Here is a 16,664-nt window from a genome sequence, read left to right as displayed (position 1 = left end):
TACATTTTTTACACTTAAATGTTAGATGCTATTATCTTTGTAAGTGCTATTTTCTCTTTTATTTTAAATAATGCTAATTTAAGTACTTGTTTTGTGTTTGCTTAATTTTTTGTACTTTTTCCCCAGTGTTCAAACAGACCCATCCGCATCGAATGTTTAGCAATAATTTTTTAACTGCTGATGCATATCAGTAATACCATCTATGATATTTTTTTCTCCTTAGTGACTCTGTCCTGTACCCATTTTCTGCCTCCTATATGTACTGGCTGCTTTTCTGAGCTTTGGGCATGTGTCTCTTGCTGGGTTTTCCTTTCACTATTTCTCATGTTGATGCCCGTGTTCCCATAATTTGTGGCTGTCATGCTTTCTTCTTTCTTGGTTAATTTCCTTGTTTTGCTGAAGATATTCTCCATGGCTTCCGAAAAGTATGTATGAGAAGTTTATTTATTTATTTTTTGATGCTTTTGCATGTATGAAAATGTCTTATAATTGTTTGTTAACTTAGCTAAATATAGAATTCAAATTTGAGAATCATTTCTCCTCCAAACAGTGAAGGCCTTGACATTCTGTTTTCTAGCATCCCACATTGCTGCTGAAGAGTATAAGACAATTAATTATACTTCTTCCTTTGCAAGTGATCTTTATTTTTATTTCTCTGGAAATTTTTAGAATCTGATCATTAGTCCTGGCATTCCGTAACTTCATAATAATAATGTACCTTGGTGTGTTTTTATTTTTGCTTAATAAAAATTTTTATGTTTAGTTTACTTTTAATAATTTCACTTGGCAAAATAAAAATTGGCAACCTCCTGCATGTTCTTCCTCATTGTGTTTGAAATTTTATTTGGATGTATGAAATCTTAAAGTTTGGGAACTCCTTAGAGCAAGGATCTCTAATAAACCTTTTGAAACCATCTGATCTCTTTGGTCTCAATGCTAGGATAGTTAGTCCTTTGTCACTGAAAATTCATTTACACACATCATGATCTTTTTTTTCTTTTCCACTTTTTAAAATATTACATGTACAGCAGAAACACATCATGATTTTACAGAGTTTTGTAAATAAAGTGGAGAGACCCGGCCCTGAAGTTACATGGTAACTTCTTCTAGGCATTATGTGTAGTTCTAATGTTGGCCATCGGAACAATGGCTTGTCCCCCAGTCACATAGCAGCAAGCCACAATAAGAGACAGTGAAAGAGCGAGAGAGAGAGAGAGAGAGAGAGAGAGAGAGAGAGAGAGCGAGAGAGAAGACACATGTACCTCTGCAGAGACAGAATTATTTTAATAATTCTCATTTCTCACATGTACATATTGCTTAGAGTTTATAGAGGACTCCTTTACTGATAGAAACATTTATCTTTCTGAAGACTGTGTGATTTGTTTGTAGTAACATAGCTAATAGCTGGCCTAGAATTCACAGATCTCTGGCTCTCATCTTGAATTTCAAGTTAATTTCAGCTTTTAAGAAAAGGAAGGCTCTGTTCAGAGAAGACTCTAGGATTATCAGCTAAAGCATAAAAGTTGCAAATAATTTCAAATAAATATGGTAAATGTTGCACAAATGAGGGATCTGACTACCATTTTCTTTTTCTATCTGTAAAATGTCATCCTGATACGATATCTCTTAAAACTATCCTGGGACTACCCAGGCACTGAAATGTTTTGCATGCTTTTGTTAAATCATTATTATAATGGTGATAAACACATTCTAGTCTTGTTCTTTAGGTATACATGGTTAAATGTAGTTTTTAGCTTTTTTCTTTAAATTTATATATAGTAAAATTCACACTTTTTTGGAGTTTGTTCTAAAAATGGTAAATAGATACAATTGCACAATTAATTTAATTAATTACCAACACATTCCAGATATGGGAAAATTCCATTATCCAAAAAAGTTATCCCATATCGCAGGTGACCACTAATCTGTTTTCTGTCCCTCTGGTTTTGCCTTTTCCAGAGTGTCATATAAATAGAATCAAACAGTATGTTGTCTTTCACATCTGGCTTGTTTTGTTTAGCATAATACATTTGCAATTCAGCCACGTTGTTGCATGCATCAATAGTGTTTGTTCCTTTTTGCTGCTGAGTAGCATACACACGCACACATACACAAACACAGTTTGTATATTCACCAGCCTAGATTATTTCTGGTAATAAAGAAAGCTACGATAAACACTTGCATACAAGATTTTGTGTGAACATAAGCATGCACTTAGCATTATACCCAGGAGTAGCATTGTTAGATCATAAAGTGTATGTTTAACTTTGTAGTGAATTGCAAACCATTATCCAAAGTGTTTGTATCATTCTACAATCCCATCAGCAACAGGATAGTTCCAAATTTTCTGTATCTTCACTGGCATTTGGTAATGTCAGTTGTTTTGTTTTTGTTTTACTTTGTTTCAATTTCAGCCATGTCAATAGGGGTTTAGTGATATCCCATTGGGGCTTAATGAGCATTTCTTTAACAACTAATGATGTTGAGCATTGTTTCATGTATTCATTTTCTTTCAGTAATGTTTTCTTTGGTGAAGTGGCTAAATCTTTTGATACTTTTTAAAATTAAATTGTTAGTTTACTTATAGTTGAGTTTGGAGAGTTCTTTTTATATTCTCATAGAAGTCCTTTCCCAGATATATAATTAGCAAATAATTTCTCCCAATTTGTGGCTATGCTTTTCTTTCTCTTAATAATGATTTTCATTTTAAGAACCAGAGGTTCTTAACTTTGATGAAATTTAGTTTTTCAATTTTTTCTTTTATGTATCATGTTTGTTGTCTAACTTGAGGTAACAAAAATTCACCTCTGTGTTTTCCTTTAGAAGATTTATAGTTTCAAGTTTTTCATTTAGATCTATGATTCATTTTGACTTAATTTTCAGATGCAAGGTATGAGTTGAAATTTATTCATTCAGCCATTCATTTATCCATTCAGCACGTGGATGACAATAGTTGCAGCACCATTTGTTGGAAAAACTATCCTTTTTCCATTCAATTGCCTTTGTACCTTTTAAAAAAAATCAATTGACCCTATATGTGTGAGTCTGTTTCAGGACTCTATTTTGTTTCACTGATGTATATGTCTGTCCTATTGCTACTACCACAGTGTCTTGATTAATGTAGCTTGATAGTGTTTTGAAATCAGAGAATGTGAGTCCTCCAAACTTCTACTTTTTTAAAATTGCTGACTATTCTAGTTCCTTTGCCTTTTCATATAATTTAAAATCAGTTTGTCAATTTCTTTGATAAAAAAATTTCTTTCTTCAGTGAAAGAGAAAATTGTATTTATTATATACAATATGATGTTTTGAAGTGTAAAAATTGTGGAACGGTTAAGTGTAGCTAATTAACAAATCTATTGCCTCACATAGCTATCCTTTTTGTGGTGAGAACACTTAACATCTACTCTTCACATTTTTAAAGAATATATCATCATTAACTATAATCACCATGCTGTACAACAGATCTATTGAACTTATTCCTCCCTATCTAACTGTAATTACACAACCTCTGACTTAACATTTCCCCAACCCTCCTCCACCCTAACCACCCCAGCCTCTGACAACCAACATTTTACTCTATACTTCTATGAGATCAAACTTTTATAGATTCCACATGAGTGAGATCATGTAGTATTTATCTTTCTGTGCCTGACTTATTTCACTTACCATAACATCCTCCCAATTAATCCATGTTTTTGAAAATGACAGGACTTACTTCTTTTTATAGCCGAATAGTATTCCATCAGATATACCTACCACATTTTCATTATCCATTTATCTGCTGATAGACACTTAGGATGACCATATATCTTAGCTATTGTGAGCAGTGCTGCAGTAAACATAGGCATGCAGATATCTCTTTGACAAACTGATTTCATTTCCTTTGACTATATACCCAAGAGTGGGATTGCTGGATCATATGGCAGTTCTATTTTTAATTTTTTGAGGAACCTCCAAACTGTTTTCCATAATGACTGTAGTCATTTACATTCCCATCAGCAGTGTGCAAGGGTTCCTTTCTCTCCACATCCTCACCAACACTTATCTTTTGTCATTTTGATAATGGCCATGCTAACTGGAGTAAGGTGATATCTCACTGTGATTTTCATTTGCATTTCCCTGATGATCAGTGATGCTGAGCATTTTTTCATACACCCATTGTCCATTTGTATATCTTCTTTTGAGAAATGCCTAGTCAGATCTTTTTCCCATTTTGAAAATTGGGTTATTTGGTTTCTTGCTATTAGGTTGTTTAAGTTCCTGATATGTTTTGAATAGTAACTTTTTATCAGATGTATAATTTGCAAATATTTTCTCCCATTCTATAGATTGTCTCTTCACTATGTTGGTTGAAAATTCTTTCTGTTCCCCGAATTATCTATTTTTTCCTTTTTCCTTTTCTATTCAGCCATTTTGCTCCACTTCCTCCACCCATTTCCTTTTCTAATTTATATATTTTAATTTGCTTCATATCAGAAGTTTTCTTCATAATTCTGGTGATTCTTTGTTTTTTATTATAATATGAAATTAAGGTACTAAAATCTGAGTGGACACTTTGCATAAGGACTGGACTTGGCAAATTCTCCTTTGCAATCAGGTGGGTCCTCATCCATTCACATGAGAATCTTGCAAATGTCATATTCTTGATGATTTTTTTCCAAAATAACTCACTTTTCTTTTGAAACAATGTCTCCAGTGTCCTGTTTGAGCCTTATATGCCTACCTGTCAGCATTCTTATAGCTTATGGCATTAGAGCCCTGGGGTCTCTGTTCAATATGGAGACTTTGTCCTAAATTCCATCAGTTGTCTAGAATCTGGAGTCTTTCTGTTTCTTTTGTTGGGGGGATGGGGTGGGGTTGGGAAGACAGGTAGATAAGCTTAATGAACATTTTATTGATGGATAAAAACAGAATTTTTAGAGAGAATTAGGAGTGGGTAAGAATAATTACCTTTTCCTGAGGGCTCAGAAGAGGATGCAAAGAAGAATCATCACTAAATCTGAGCTTTGAAGTAAGAAGAGGCAAACTGATTAGTGGGTGGGAGGCAGGGATGGACAGAGAAAAGCATTTGCAGGAAGAAGTATCTGTGTAAAGTCAAGAAAGCTTAGAAAAGCATGGCCCATTTCTGAAGCAGCAAGAGGTCCAATGCCATATGATGGCACTTAATATATAGGTCAGAGCAGGGAACTAGCATTTTATCTGGTTTAAAGAAAAACAAATAATTTGTGGTGTTTTTTTAGGTATCCACAGGCATTGTATTTCAAATTTTTTTAGTTTGTTCACTTAGCTCAACCTATACTAGTTAATGTATTTCAATTCTATCACTGGCTACTTATATCTAGTGACACATCATGTAACATCAGAGGTCCTCAATTTTCTCAGCTGTAAAATGGAGATAGTATCTACCTGTGTCAGTAGGGTTTTTTATTATAGTTATATGCAAGAGAAAGCAACATGCTAATCTGAACAGAAAGGGATTTTATAAAAGGATACTGGATCTCTTTCAGAAAATGGAAAACTAAGTTTGGAAGTTATGCAATGATGACAAAGTCCAAAATCATACTGTAGAACTGGTACCATGGAGCCATCCCTGTCACTGGCAGGGTATGGCCAACTGGAGCCTGGACCACTAACACTCTGCTGGTGTCCTTGGATGCAGCCACCAGACACTGCATTACTACCTCTGAAAACCACATGTGGCTGTGGTGCTGCCACCTCCCTTACAAGAATGTATTTTGCCTGGGCCTGTAAATCTGGTTGGCAGAACCTAGAACATACGCTCACATCCTACATGGGATGGGGCACTGATCACTAAGCAATGGCTCTGTTTACAGCTTCTCCAGGAAGAAATAGACTCTGCCTTCTAAGGAGGATGGGGATTTTCCGAACACAAGTTAACAGTGGCAAATACTAGATAGTGAAAAAGAATGACCAATGCCCACATAGTTTATGCTATTCAAAGGTTTTTGGAAGACATATGATATTATGACACAAAAAACTTTGAAAGTGTCCGATGTTATTAATATTGTCATCATTAGCACGTCATCATCGGAAAGATTATTGAATGAGTTCTATGCTAGTTATCTATTGCTGTGTAACAAATTACCCCAAAATTTAGTGACTTAAAAACAATAAACATATAATATGGCAGACTATCTATGGGTCAGGGATTCGGGAGCAGCTGACCTGTCTGGTTCTGGTGCAGGGTTGATTTCTTATGAAGTTGCAGTCAAGAAAAGTTGAGGCTGACAGCAGGCCAGAGGGTCTATTTGCAAAAAGGCACTGTCACAGGAGGAGGCCTCAGTTCCTTGATGGTTATTGGAACTGAAGAGCTATTGTTTCTAACCACATGGGGCATTTCCATAGAGCTGCTTGAGTGCTCTCAGTGTGTTAGCCAGCTTTCCCCAGAGACAGTGATCCCAGCAAGAGAGAGAACAAGATGGAAGTTACAGTGTCATTTTATGATCTATCTTTGATAGTTGCTCTCCATCATTTCGACCACATTCTATTTGTTAGAAAGCAGTCACTAAGTATAGCCCACACTCAAGGGTAGGGGAATTAAGGGTCCCACCAAAGGGAGAAGTTTCAAAGAATTTCTGGACACATATTAAAGCATCACAAGTTGATTTTTATTGTTTTCACAGATCGACCAAACTAATTTCCTTAAGCATTAATTCTAGTCATTTTTTACATTATAAAATGTCAGAGGATCTTTCTGATTTGAGGTTAAATTGCCACATACCTTCCAAGGATATTTAGTGTATCTGGCAAAAATCATTTAGTGCTTAAAAAGGCGAGGAGTTCACACTGGATAGCATCTTATCAGCAAAGAAACACACTTCAACTGTAAATGAAATATCTGTTCTTTTGTTCAAGCTCCTGAATCCTATGCTATAGAGATTGACAGACTATAAAGTGAGACACACTACCTGGCTATGCCTATGAAGGTGGTGGATGGAAAGGGAAGAGAGATTTTTTTGTAAGTCAAGGCATTTTATGAGAGCAAGAAAGGATTCTAGGGACACAGACTTAAATGCCTTCAGAAGCCAAACAGGTAGCATGAGTGGCTGAAGACTACAGGGAGTGGTGGGGCCTATGACATTCAACGTCAGTTAAAAAGTAACAGCAACAGTAATACCAGGCCAGCCAAGCAATATACCGCCAAGTGCCCAGTTTGGCTTTGACCTTCTAGCTTGCTCTTCCTGCTGAGGTCTAAGCTCTGACTTGCTTTTCTTTGGAAGAAGTAAGAGGATGTGAGGAACCGGCAAGTTGGGGGAATCCTTGTGTTGCTTTCTTTCTGCCCTCCCCTCCATCCTGCCCTGTGGTCGAGCTGCTCATCCCCTCACATTATCTACAGAAAGAGGAAGAGGGCAGGCTCTCCTCTTCTCTCCCATCTGTGACATGTCCTTACCCACTGCTCCTGGCCAAGGCAGCTGATCTCATAGGCATCTGTCTGCTCTAAAGGCATGTGTTGGGGGGCACTGGGTTTCCTTAAATTGGGGTATTTTTCCAGGTTAATTATTGAGACTGGTTTTGATCATGCTGTTTGCAGCTATTACTACCTCTGCCTCAACAGTATGAAAATTCATACGCAGCAAACAAAGGAAAATGGATATAATTCTTTCTAAGAAGTCTCTGTGTTTTAAGGGATAGCATCCACATGTGGGTTTGGGATATTCACTGTACTATTAATTTTTCTGTTATTAAAGGAAAAAAGGTCCTTTCAGAAATGTTGCCTCAGAGCTTCTAATTTAATTTAGCCCCTTCCCCCAATAAATGACAACTCTAGATGAGCTCTTAATGGCCTCTTCTCAGTCTAAGGATGAAGATCAAGAAAAAATAAGGATGTTTATGTGGCACTTACACACTATGTAAGCTTGCTGCATTTCAAAATGCAATTAGTTCAACACTGTGTGATACAATGTTTCCCTTCATTTAGTCCTTTATAAATTTCATAATTAGTGATTTTTTAAATGATTATTGAGCAAGAGGCTAGAACAATAAGCAAACAGAAACAGCCCCTGCTGTCATGGAGTTAATAGTCAATCTAGTACAAGTTAGCAAACACTGAAAAAATGTATATTTCATCCCAAGTTAAATATTTCCCCAGTGGAGAAATTGGTTCTTTCACACACTTCTAGAAGCAATTGCCCCAGCTCTTGAAAATCAACCTGGAAAGACATATTGAGAGACATAAAAACATTATGACATCTTTTAACTTAGTAATTCTACTTCTGGAAATCTTTCCTAACAAAATTTAAAACATAGCATATTTTAGTTAAAAATTGAAAACAAATGCCCAGCAAGTAGGTATATTATGAAAGCATCTGTTTGGTGGTCTAATATGCAGCTATTAAAGGTGACAGTGATGAAGACCATGTAGCAACAAGGTAAAGTTCATGTAATGTAATGTTATAAGGGAAACGATATAAACTGTATCTAAATATTATGAATATGTAAACAACTATTGGTGAAATGAAATGCATTAAAAAAAAGATAATGATGATTATTTAAGATTGGCATTATTTGGGACATATTTTTCTCTTCACTCTTCTATATATTTATTTTAATGTAGTTAAATCTTAGAAAATAAATTTATACTAAAAATGTAGCCAAGTAAGCTCTTCTTAAAGAATTTAGAGAAATTAAGAAATTTCTTCTTGATGGGTGAAGTATAACGTTGTATATCATATGGTTTGTACTTTAGAATTTGCAGAGCTTTTTCAGTTATAGTACCTTATAATACATGAATCAGAAAACAGGAAAAAAAAAGGCATGATGAGAGGGAATACTACTACCATAACCAATACCTACTAGGTCAGGACCAGAAAGAGGTTACATGCAGGTCATTGCATGATCAAACATCCCTATTTGGGGAGTGGGACTTTCAGAAGGAACCTTTGAGGGCCTCTATATGCCATACGTCAGGCATAGGAACTGTCCCGAGTTCATTAACAGAAATAGCAATACATGAGTAAGATGTGTAATAAATGAATTAAGTAAGGCATTCTTTCTGTTTTTATCTACTGACTAATCAGGAGTAGGTAATTCTGCTTCTGAATTCATTAATTTTGGAGCCAAAGAAGATCTTGGTCTAACTAATCCACCTGCTCCATTTTATAGACAGGAATCTGAGGCAGGTCCACGTTAAGCCTCTAGGCATTTTTGCTTTTGGAGGGCCTATTTATTTATTTATTTATTTATTTATTTATTTATTTATGTATTTGAGGCAGAGTCTTGCTTTGTTGCCCAGGCTAGAGTGAGTGCCATGGCGTCAGCCTAGCTCAGAGCAACCTCAAAACTCCTGGGCTCAAGCAATCCTCCTACCTCAGCCTCTCGAGTAGCTGGGACTAAAGGCATGCGCCACCACGCCCGGCTAATTTTTTCTATATCTATTAGTTGGCCAATTAATTTCTTTATATTTAAAGTAGAGACGGGCGTCTTGCTCTTGCTCAGGCTGGTCTTGAACTCCTGACCTCGAGCTATCCGCCTGCCTCGGCCTTGGAGGGCCTCTTTCTTCATAAACAATATTAAAACTTATATTTTATGATGTCAAATTTTAAAAAATTACACTTTTATTCTAAAGCATTATTGCAAAAGGAGAGAGAGGGACTATTACAATCAGAAAGGAACTTTGATCCTGAGATCTGCGAGGTTCTCAAAGGTTAGGCAGAAAAGTTCTTTTCTAGGGAGGAACAAACAATGCTGGGAAGAACATGATGTAGATTAAGTGAGATGAGCCAGAGTGGATGATCTTTTAGTAGAAAAGAGAAAATGTTACCCTGAAGTCAGCCTATTCTCAGGAGGGGCTGTTAAGGAGGGGTTGTATGACAGCCCAGGTTAAGGGTGGGTCAAAGTTCAGAGGCCGAGTGAAGGAGAGAATTCTAACTAAAATTTGGTTAAGTCAAGGTAGCAGGTATTTTGTCCAGATTGGTCAGTGGGTACAAATAGTTCAGCTAATCATTTATGATGCAAGGAACAGGAACGTGGAAGGCCTATGCCTGGCTTTGTCATAGAAAAACAAGCACTACATTATAAATTCTTATCTAAGTCACATGGAGAAGGACAGTTTCTTGTAATAAGCTGTTTCTGGAACACTAAAAGTTGGAAGGGTTTTTCTAACCCTTGCTATTTCCCAGGATCACAGGGCTCAGGTAAAGTTCAACATGGTCAATGACTACATTGGTATCAATACCAATAAATTAATATTATATATTACAACATTTTCTTTGACCTAAATGTTCTTTTTTGGCCATTTTTGTGGGCCCCAAAAGTATAATGGGCCCTAGGCACTGTACCTAACAGATAAGTCTGCCTGAGCTCAAGCAATCCTCCTGCCTCAGCTTCCCGAGTAGCTGGGACTACAGGCATGCGCCACCACGCCCGGCTAATTTTTTCAATATCTATTAGTTGGCCAATTAATTTCTTTCTATTTAAAATAGAGAGTGGGGGGGGGGGTCTTGCTCTTGCTCAGGCTGGTCTCAAACTCCTGACTTCGAGCTATCCACCCGCCCACCTCGGACTTGGAGGGCCTCTTTCTTCATAAACACCCAGAGAGGTTGAAGGTTTTTAAGACCACTAAGCTAGTTACAGCAGAGCTCAGACAAGAGCAACTGGGTCTAGACTTCTTTCTGCCCCTGTGCCTCCATGAAGACTGAAGAAGGCTCTGTTCAAGAGGTGGGAGGAAGGCTTGGGGATAAGGGCATGTGTGGAGATAATACTTTTCATCCAAGATGCTGCAGATTTAGAAGGTAAGGATTGGTGAGGGAACTTCATTAAAGAGCTGGGGGCTGGGGATGTCTTAACAGTTGACTGTTCCATACATACCATCCTTCTGCAACTGTATCTACTATGTGCTTGGTGTCCCTACCTTTACCAAGATTACAGTCAAGCAGGAGAGTCCAGCGTACAAGCAATGGCAACAGGCTGTGACAAGTGTTATGACAGAGGAAATGAGGTTCCTTAGGAGTACATAGCAGACATACCTAACCCGCATGGGGGAAATGAGGTTCCACGTGAACCCAGACTAGGAATGACCCGGGCACAGAGGATGCAGAAGGTGAGAGCAGTGCTCCACGCAGAGTGATTACATGTGGGAAGACCCAAGATATGGGAAGTCTGACCTCAGGGGAGACCGAAGACTTGAGATCTGACTTGAGCCTTGGCCAAAAATCCTTAGTATGTGGGAAGTCAGGTATCGGTGAAAAAGGAGGGGTTAAAATCTCTCCCCACCTGCTTCCAGGAGTTTTAGAATCGGATACTAAGGAGCAGACAGGGTTTGGAGGGTAACGTTAAGAAACCGAGGGAAGCAAGCGTTCCTCCCCATTTTTCTAAACCACCGAGTCAGTCAGTGGTAGTAGTTGGTCCACGCACAGCAGACGAGGGTGCTGGTTTCAACGCTGAATTTTTCACCCACTCCTTTTTTTATGTTTTTTTTTTTTTAATTTCAGCATATTATGGGGGTACAAATGCTAAGGTTACGTATACTGCCCATGCCCCCCTCTTTTTTATTTCAGCACATCATGGGGGTATAAATTTTAAGGTTTCAAATAATGCCCTTCCCCCCTGCCCCCACAAGTCTGAGTTTCCAGCGTGACCATCCCCCAGATGGTGCACATCTCACTCATTATGTGTGTATATACCCGCCCCCCTCCCCCCTGCCCTATTACTGTAGTACCTATGTGTCCACTTAGGTGCTGCTCAGTTAATACCAGTTTGCTGGCGAGTATATGTGGTGCTTGTTTTTCCATTCTTGGGATACTTCACTTAGCAGTATGGGTTCCAGCTCTAACCAGGAAAATATAAGATGTGCTATATCACCGTTGTTTCTTAGAGCTGAATAGTACTCCATGGTATACATATACCACAGTTTATTAATCCACTCTTGGATTGATGGGCACTTGGGTTGTTTCCACACCTTTGCAATTATGAATTGTGCTGCTATAAACATGCGAGTGCAGGTGTCTTTTTTGTAGAGTGTCATTGGATCTTTTACCCCCCCCCCCCCCTTGATATTTCGAATTTCACTTTCCCCTGCTCAGAGGCTGCAGTCTTGAGGGGGAACTTCCTCCCATCCCTTATGAGAGCTCTTGGGGCTCCCAGGCCCCGCCAATGCCTGGGAGGTCAAGAGTTCACGCCACCTGGGCTACTTTGATGTCGCCCAGCTCCACTGGAACGCTGTGCAGCCCTGGAAGGGCAGGGCACTCGCAGGCTGCGGGCGGCCCTTCTCCAGCCGCCACAGGTAAGGTGAGGGAGGGCGGGGCGGGTCCCAGAGCGGCGGGCGCGCCCGGCCTGCGGGCGGCTGCGGCCAGAGACAGCCGGGCCCGGGCCGGGGAGGGGCCGGGGCGGGGCCCCAGCTGACCCCGACGGCGGCGCGGCCACCCCGCGGTCCCGTCCCGCGCCAGGCCGCCCGCCGGGCCCCTGCTGCTCCGCCGCGCGCCGCTCAGGTAAGGCGGGCGCCCGCAGGGCTGGGCTCGGCCTCCCGGGCCCCACGCGGCGGGTGTGTGGCCGTGCCCGGCGAGGGCCGCCGCTGGGCTCCCGCCCTCAGAGCCAGGCGCCTTGGAGGGGCCCCGGCCTGGGGGGCGTTGGTGGCGGGCGGGGCGGGGAAGGAGGGTGGGCGAGCGAAGCAATCGCTGCAACTTCTTCTTTTCGCTCCAAGTTCTTGCGCTTGGAAAAACTCCTTCTTCTCTTTTCCAGACGTGGCAGCAGCGGTCGTGACCACAGCCGCTCGTCTGTCGCATTGGTGTTCGGGGTGGCGGTGGGAGGGGCGCAGCGTTCCTACCTGTGGTCCTGGGAGGGGTCTGTTCCCGGAGACTCGAGAGGACCTGCCTTTCACTAGGAAGAGAGGTTCTTGGGACTCGGGTATCCGACTTCTCATGGAGCAGAGTCGGCTGAATTAATTTTAATTAATTCACTGAGGTCAGTGACTGGGAAGACGACAAGGTGGGAGTACTTTGGCCCAGGAGCGACTGCTTGGGGCAGCTGGGGGCGGGGCATCTGGCGCCAACTCGCCGTGCGGCGCACCTGCGGCTGAGTGCAGCAGTGACCGCGGGCACTGGATTTTTGTCACTTGTAAAGTTGAGTGAGGGACCGGGAAATAAAAGGGGGGGATGTCTACGTCGTTAAAAATCTGGAAAGAGTGACCTACTGGTAATAGACTCCCTTTGGGGTCAGGTGCTTTCTTGTCCCACCCTCCTCATTAATTATAGCGTTTTTGTATAATACATTTCAACACAGTTAACGTTCTGTTAAACAGAACATCCCTGGTTGTACGTTAACTTTTTTCTAGCAACTCCTTGCAGTTTTATACGAAGTGAGTTCAAGGTCAACTATGGGAGACTAGGTCACCTGTTTGGAATATTTTTACCTGAAGAAAGTGTTTAGAAACTTTTGTTTGTTCCTTTCATTTCTCCAACCCCCCCTCCCCCCCGTTGCCTGAACTCACACAGAGTGCTTTTCACTTTTTCCCTCCTTAAAATTCTCACCACTTAAAAGGCCAGGGGAAAAGAAGGCACCCACTTTTGTCATGCAAGTACTTGTGGTTAACTTGGTCTTGTGGCTTTTCTGTAAACACCTCTTGCTCCTTCCTTTGCCTTCTTTTAGTTCCTTCAATATTAAAATGTGCCAATAGTGTTTTCTGTAAAGAATGCACAGGGCTGTAGGAGAAAGGAAAACTGCCCTTGAAATGGTGTAGTAAAAGTTATTATTTTTTCAAAACCACAAAACTTAAAACTCTGTGTGGAGTTCTAATACTTGCACCTCTTTGGGGAAAGATGTTTTACAATTATAATTATTTTATCAAGAAAATATCAACTGTTAAGCTTCTCTCTGTGTGTGAAATCTTCCATTAACAGTCTCTACCCAATGGCTTTAGAAATCCGAGGTTCGAGTTTATAGAGGCCTACTGGAATAAAAGAGTGGATTTAAGTTATGAACTAACTTCAAGGAGCCTTGAAAATAATGGTATCATGAATATTTCAAAATTGTTGCATTCAGATATCTTTGTTGCTTGACAATTCACTTATTCTTTCTGTTATTTAATGATAATGTTGCTCACAATATAGGGCTTCTCTTAATTCTCTCAGTGTATCCTACAGGGTATCTCTGTAGAGCCCTGTTCTGTATGTATGGTTATTTTTTCCCAGTTATTAAAATTTTTGGATTCAGTTCTTCTCTAAGCTGAATTAGAAACTGGGAAATGTGGTAGAGACATGGACTAATAGTATCTATCTGTGTGTTCTAGCACCAGATCAGCTTTGAAGTCCTGGTAAGTCCCCTAATTAGCTTTGGGTCCCAGCAAGTTCCTTAACTTATGTGTGTCATTTTTATCTTCAAACTAAGGGAATTATCTTTGGTTCCAAAGGACATTTGGGTCCCTTTGAACTCTTCTAAAAAAGGCAAATCCTCATTTTTAGAATTAGATATCATTGCTCCAAGAAGAGTACTGACTTTAGAGTTTGCTCACATTTCCAGAGGGCGTCCTAACATGCTGGACACTACCTCTGTCCCACCTAAGCAGTGTAATGCAGGGATTAAGAATGTGAGCTTTGGAGACTTGATGGGCCAGTCTGTTTTCTAACTCTGACCTTAGGCAAGTTACTTACGTTTCCCAAACCTCATTTTCCTCATGTTTAGAATAGTGATGATAATAACACTTAGGGACATTATGAGGGTGAAATGAAGCAATGCATATAATGTAAGCAGCACAGTGTCTACAGCTTCATATTTGATATTAAATAAATAGTTAATAAATGGTAGCAATTGTTTTCTTCAATGCTGACTTCCTTGTTCTTTTTCTTTTAACAAGTTGAAATTTAACTTGGATAAATGTAAATCCTCACATCTATAACAACTATATTTAAATATATAGTTGTTTAAAACAATAAGCAAGTACAGAATGGGGGAAGTGTAATTTATTGAACCAAGTAACCTTAGTGTTAATTGACATTATGTTGCCTGTGAGTTAGCTGTGAGTTGTTAGGGTCCAGAAAGCTGGTGTGATTTTAGGTCGCTTTAGTAGAAATTATAATAGAGTGCATGCTTATAGGACATTTTTCTCCATTTGCCTTTTGCTCTTTATGCAGACGTCAGAGTTACACTCTAAGATGAACAGTCAGAAACTAACTTGTCTGGGGAAGAAGGAGGAGAAAAGAGAGGTGATGATGCTTGAAGCCATATCATACTCATGGATAATTATACATTAATTCTTTGCTGCTCTCATGTCTTTTGACTTCTTATCAGATGTCAAAATCCCTGCCAGCAGAATGCAAAGGAAAGAAAGGACAGGTTGCTGCCCATGCCCTCTAGGCATTCATAGCATAGTTCAGGTAACAGAAATAATTCAAGCAGAGTCATAAGTTCTCCTATAAAGGTAGAAAAGAGAAGGCTGGGAGTTGAGGAATGCTCAGTTGAATAACCCACCAGGGGAGGCTCAAAGCAGTGACACTTTGGTTCTACATTTGAAGGTTTTAGTTTTGTGGGAGTTTGCAAATGGAAATGCTGAGAAAAAACATCCCAGAAGCTCGTGTGAAGGTATTCGAGGGGGAGAGAACATGGCAACAGCAAATCATAGCAAGCTGTCCCCATGCGTCCCATCCTTGACTGCCTATGGGACCTGGGACGGTAGCAAATTATTTTATCTCTGAGCTGTAGTTTCCTCAAACGTAAAATGAGGGTCTTCTTATTATTTTGGGTTATTAGGTACTGATTTAATCTTGAAGTCTAGCCTATGAGGGTGTCTACCTCACACCACTGTTGGAAATCTTAGTTGTACATAAAACACTAACCTATCTGGTACACAGCAGGCACTCAACCAGTGTGCTGCCCTCCACCCCTCTTCCTTTAGTTTTTTTAGATATAGGGGTCTCCCTATGGTGCCCAGACTGGACTCGAACTCTTGGACTCAAGTGATCCTCCAGCTTCAGCCGTCTGAGTAGCAGAGACTACCCCTGGCTTGTGCCTCCTCTTGATCAAAGACTGGAGAACACTACTCTAATCCAGCCTTGAGTGTAGGTAGGATTTAGGCCTTTTGTGCATAAAAACAGGCTAAGAAATGTTTTAACTGATCTTGTTTTTTAGAATGAAATATGAGATTATATACTTCTACCACCACTATCTTATTCCCCAACCACTGCAAACTTTCCTTCCACTGAGGCTGTGTTATTAGCTTACTACTTAGGCTGGGTTGTTGTTTTGGAGCCACGCTCTGTGCAAAGAGCTCCTCCTATTTTGAATATTATCCTGCCCAAAAAGGTTTGCATTCCTATATTGGTGTGATAGGATCTCCGGCTGTTTTAAGGCTCTGCTTCATGCTCCCGTCATTGCTTCAGTATGAACTGTGGAAGTGAGTCTTAGAAAAAAAATTTGGTGTAAAGGGGGTAGTGAAAATTGGTTCATTATTTTGGAGCACCAAAATGTAAACTGAACATTTTGGAAGGAATTTGTTATAGACTTTTACCCTCTTGTGATTTTTCTTTGTTACTGTTAACTTTTAAAATCCTTTTAAGTTTGGAAGAATTTTCTTTGAAATTCCAACTTGGTCATGCATGTTGCAAAATGACATTGCAAGAGTCATTCCTCTTGCAAACATTGCACAAATTTGCTGAACAATTGACCCCCTAGAGTTTTCCCCTTTGGGCCCTTTTCCCCCACATAGATTTCAA

General features: G+C 39.9%; 1 protein-coding gene across 3 annotated transcripts in view; it reads left to right on the top strand.

Annotated features, from left to right (window-relative positions):
• Positions 1–12,387: 12,387 nt before the first annotated feature.
• Positions 12,388–16,664, top strand: part of WDR72 (WD repeat domain 72) — a 220,135-nt gene continuing 215,858 nt past the window's right edge. For 2 of the 3 annotated variants that reach the window (XM_076004386.1, XM_076004384.1), the window contains exon 1: positions 12,388–12,449. The gene's annotated coding sequence lies outside the window, so the exon portion shown is untranslated. Of the gene's footprint in view, positions 12,450–12,752; positions 12,922–16,664 lie in introns of those variants that run through there. The other variant, XM_076004385.1, reaches the window with a different exon arrangement.

The sequence above is a fragment of the Microcebus murinus genome, chromosome 6 (assembly GCF_040939455.1).
Source record: "Microcebus murinus isolate Inina chromosome 6, M.murinus_Inina_mat1.0, whole genome shotgun sequence".
NCBI lineage: Eukaryota > Metazoa > Chordata > Mammalia > Primates > Cheirogaleidae > Microcebus > Microcebus murinus.
This window is presented reverse-complemented; position numbering and strand designations above follow the sequence as displayed.